Source organism: Nomascus leucogenys, chromosome 14 (assembly GCF_006542625.1).
Source record: "Nomascus leucogenys isolate Asia chromosome 14, Asia_NLE_v1, whole genome shotgun sequence".
NCBI classification, from domain to species: Eukaryota; Metazoa; Chordata; class Mammalia; order Primates; family Hylobatidae; genus Nomascus; species Nomascus leucogenys.
In genome coordinates this window covers 24,832,928-24,838,168 of record NC_044394.1, presented here as the reverse complement: position 1 = coordinate 24,838,168, position 5,241 = coordinate 24,832,928, and positions in this window count along the sequence as shown.

Sequence of the window (5,241 nt, the reverse complement as noted above, 5' to 3'; positions counted from 1 at the left end):
CAAATTTTCCATTCAATAGAAAAATGTTCATCCCTTCCTCCCCATCAATATGAATTGTTGTCATGGAGCATGGGGCACTAGCAAGCCATATTGATTTTGGAAATTAAAATGGGAATGTTGAAGAGCGTTTTCAAAGAATTATATGGGATTTTAGCCATCTGAATGGCTTTCTTTTTAGGGTCAGTGAGAGTATTCTGGCTAAAATGTAGCCCATTGCTTTAGAAATAGTTTCCTTAATGTCTTTCCTGTCGCCCCTGCTGGGTCTGTGCAGGAAATGTAAACCAACATACAATATGTGTGTTTATTTTCATGTCCCATTTTATGGGAAATTGGATGGGGTATTCCACTGAGGCTTCAGCTACGATGTGTTGACAATGTAGGGGGAGCAGGGCAGACTATTGCTGAAAGAGTTTACAAGGGAAGAACGGGGTTCTATAACCTTTGAGAACTATGGGGAAGAGCCAGGCCTGCCTGCGAGAGCTCCATTACTCAGGGGCCAGAGGGAGGCGTTCAATAATGAAACCGGTTGGTGAGCTGCTCATCCATTAAATGACATCCTCACCAGCCAGCCCCAGTTTCCAGCACAGTTGGGATGTTGTGCCACACCTCATCTTGTGGGATGTTATTTCTGATACTGTGTGGTCTTCCTGCCTCTGCTGGCCACAGGAAACTCAGGCTACCAAACACCCAATCCAAAGTCCATAAGGGGTCACTAACTGGGTGGGGGGCAGAGTTACCCGGAGGACCCCTGCAGGAATGCAGAGGTTAGAGACGGTCAAACCAGTCATATCCTGGCCTTGTGCAGGTGGTGGCAAAACTGAACCTTTTCCTGGGATCCTACTGGAAAAGCAATTTAAAAGTGTCTGGGTAGCACGGGGCCTGCTCAGGGAGTGTGGGTCCGTGTATTTCCTGTAAAATGTTTGAAATCTCAGTGTTAGGCCCATCTGTAAGACAGCAGTAGGTGTCAGTGGGAATACATGTTTTTCCTGCAGAAGAAAAAAGTTAGTATGTTTGCATTTTAAGCTCATAAACAGCTGCTGCCTGGACCGCCATGGCAAGCACGTTGGGGCTGGAGGAGCTGAGAGCTGCTGTTTGCCGGTGTGCCGTGGCAGTTTCCAAGTTGTAGAATGAAATATCGTATAAATCTCCAATTTCAATAGGACTTTGTTTTGTGTTTCTAAACAAGGAAATTGAGGAGTATCAAATTAATTTTGTAGTCCTGGTCATTTTTAAATTCCAGTTGGCCAGCTCGGCCTGGATTTGTACAAATACCGATTCCAGAAAATAGGCGAAGTACTAAACTTAGTAAATAAATGTGTTTATCTTTCAAATAGATTCAAGATGAAATACCCAGCACTTCTCCAGGGCATTTCTGTCCCTGCCTGTTCATTTTAGCAGCTTGACCAAACTAATTCCCTTCCCTTAGTGTAATATTTAAATGGACTTCTGGCATCTGATACATTGCCTGCTGCTCCAATTCCCTAAGAAAGTCATTTAAATAGATTTTGACTATCTTGCATCTACTATAAAGCCAATCAACTAAAAATCCTGGTCACTTCTCTCTAATTTTAGATGAGCCATGTGGAATTATTGGCTTTTGAGAAAATTCATCTTATCAGAACTGAAAGTTTTGGATTTAATTTTTAACTGTCTTTTTTTTTCTTTCCCAGCAAGAAAAATGAATGAAAAGACAAATAAGAAAGTGTTGCCATACAAAGTTAGCGAGCTGTCAGAGAGATATCCCTACTAAATGAAAGTCCACATTAAACTTTTGGGGGAAGATTCTCACTCCACCTTCCCTCAACTCCCAGGCTTTGCTCCACTCCACTCACGCCCAATCTGAGAAAGGAAAAGAAGCAAGTTTGACAGGTATCCTGCCTTCCAGGAATTTGCGATCCAGTCAAAGAGACAAGCTCTACCCATTCAGAGGGTGGCTTGAGTGATTTGGGTTTTCTGCTGGGCACAGGATGAGGGGTGCAGAGGAGAAGGGGGGAAATAGATCCTTATGTATTGGCTGGGGACCAGGACTTGGGGATATTATAATAAGTTGGCCTGAAGGAATAGCGAGAGGTGGGTATGTGAAAAGCAAGGGAGGAGATGCTGATAACAGCATAGAGATGGCAAATATAAGGGGGAAAGTGGCCACAAAAGTGAGCAATGGAATGCCAGGTGCGGTGGCTCACACCTGTAATCCACTTTGGGTGGCCGAGGCGGGTGGATCACAAGGTCAAGAGATTGAGACCATCCTGGCCAACATGGTGAAACCCCGTCTCTACTAAAAAACTACAAAAATTAGCTGAGCATGGTGATGCGCACCTGTAGTCCCAGCTACTTGGGAGGCTGAGGCAGGAGAATCGCTTGAACCCAGGAGGCGAGGGTTGCAGTGAGCCGAGATCATGCCACTGGACTCCAGCCTGGTGACAGAGCGAGACTCCATCTCAAAAAGGAAAAAAAAAAAAAAGTAAGCAACAGAGAGCAACAGGTGGAGTTGGAGGACAGGGACTTGGCCAGTCTGACTGCATCCTCAGAAAGAGAGAGGACCCAGTTGGAGAGTGTGCGGCTATGGTGGGGAGGCCTGGAGTGTTGGGCCAAGAACTTTAGATTTTTTGTTGTAGCCAGTGGGATAGGGTTGTCATGAGATGTGGTGGAGGACACAGAAACCTGAGGCAGAGAGGCTCCTGTTCTCCATGCTCTGGGGCCTTGGGTGGTGCTTATGTTAAATCATGACATGAGTCACCAGAAGGAGAGCCACCCAGATGCGGGAGGGCAGAGCATCTCTCTGAGTTGGGAGTAGGGAGAGAATGCTGCAGACTGCAGTTGTCTGGGAAGGTGTCTTGGAAGACGAGGATTTTGCCAGGTGAAAGGGAGTAGTAGGAAAGTTATGGTATTTTGAACCATCTTCTACCACAGGAAGATGATTATTAAAGCAGCACTAGACCCTACCTTGGCTGTCAAGATGCATGAATAAAAATACACTTGTCACCAAATTTACTTCCTGTTCCCTTTCTTCCTGTTTAAAATAGTAATTGATGCTTTCATTTTTTAAAACAGATGTTCTCAATTTTTCAGCATGTTGTGGGGTTGCAGAGTATGTGTGGGGCAGCAGCTGGTGATAACATCTTTTATTTTTTAATTTTCTGGCTGTGGATTGGAGTTAGAATCAGGATTTAGAAATGGGGAAGCCGTGGCTTGTGGCCTACATCCTGACGTCTTACATTACATCTCAGGTAGCAGTTTGTCCTTATGAATCAAACCTGCCATGCTACTGACAAATAGGAGGTATTTTTATATTATGTAAGTTATACCTGCTTGCGGTAAAACAAAACCAAACCAGAAGGTTTCCTTTTCTCCTAATTTGTCTCTCCAGAGGAAACCACTGTTAACAGTTTGGTTTATATCCTTTCAGTCTTTTTTCCTTTGCAAATAATAACAGTGGTAAGAACTAACCTTTACTGGGGAATCTGGACATGCCAGACACAATTCTAAGTGCTTTACATGCATGAACTCATTTAGTCCCTGTGCTAGTCCTCTGAGGCAAGTATGACTATTTTCCCCATTTGAGAGATAAGGAAACTGAGATGTTAAGTAATTTTCTGGAGCTCACGCAGGTAGTAGGCAGTGAAGCCAGGATCAATATCCAAGTGTTTTGAGTCCTAAATCTGTGCTCTTAGTTATGACTTTATGCTGCTGCCATGAATATGTATAGTGCATATACACATTACTACCTAGTTCTTAAAAAGATGAAATCATAGTATATGTGTTGTTCTGTTGTTTGCTTTTTTGATAAACATTAATAATGGGGACATTTTCCCATTTCAGTATATATAAATTTAATTCTTTTTAAAATGTACCTACAATTATACTGAGGTAACATCATCTTCAAAGACGATACTCTTCCTGCTAGCTATTTGGGTTTGTTCCAGATTTTTGCATTATAAACAATATTACAGTGAACATCTCAACAATAGCAGTAGCAACAACTACCATCAATCCTGAATAATGTGCTTACTGTGGGTGGGGTCCTATTCTAAACCTTTTCCCTGTATAAACTCATTTAAACATACATCTTTATACAAGTGGACTAGTGTTTCTATAGGCTAGATGCCTGGAAGAGGGACTGGTAGGTTAGAGGCCAAGTGCATTTAAAATTTTGATTGCAATTTTCCTCCCCAAACAGGCAAGCATTTATTAAGTGTCAGCTCTAAATGCAACACTCTCTTAGGCATTCTTTGGAATGCACAGACACATGAGATAGGGGCCCTCCCAGAGGTTTACAAGAGTGGAGAGACAAGCTGGTACAAGTCGCCAGGTGATGAAAACAGTCATTCCACGAGGCAAAGCTGGTGGCATATGCTGGGAGCACTACAGGTGTGTAGAGAGCAGGGAGGTCTGTGAAGGGTGGAAGGTATCAGGGGGAGCTTCAGAGAGGAAGTGGGGCCGAATGAGGCTTGGAAGGATGGAAAGATGGAGGGAAGGGGTGGGAGAGTAACCCTGGGGAAGGGCCAAGAAGAACGAGGCTTAGGCGGGAGGTGGTGTAGTTGAGGAATGAGACAGTGAGTCTGTGGGATTGCCATTCTGACTGAAGCAAAGGGTGTGTTTTGGGAACTGGTCAGCCAGCCGATCATCAAGAGAAGAGTAGAATAAGAGTAGAAATGGACATCCACCTGTCACATGACTAAATTGTTTAACATGAATAAAAGCTAATCAATTAACAAAGCTAATCAATTAGCTTTACACATGAAGCTAATCAGTTGCTAAACTGTGCTCTATTCTTCTGCCTTGACATAAGAATCTTTGACCTGGAACAGATTCGAATTTAGAATCTACCACTCCATGGACTATGGCACTGGAGGGTGGTGAATTACATTTCCCGATCAGTGCCAACAGAAAGAGAATAGGGCTTGTGATAATCAGGTATATTTGCCTGAGTCACTTGGATAAGTTTTTCTCCCCTGTCAATGCTGAAGCACGCTGGTGCTGGAGCAGGAAATCACAGCCCAGAGAAGGTGAGCAGGTGCCCTGTCCACACAGAGCTTGGAACTTCTAATCTCTGACCTGAAGTGAGACATTGAAATAGAAATCTTTCTCTTCCTCCTCCCTCCTTACCCTGCCCCCAGCCAACAAAGAAAGAAATGCAGGTGCATTTAACTTTGCCTGTAACTTTCTGTTCTGCAATGAAAATGGCCTCCCGTGTTTTTGTTTCATAAGCACAATTAAAAGTCTAATTTCAAAGCTACAATA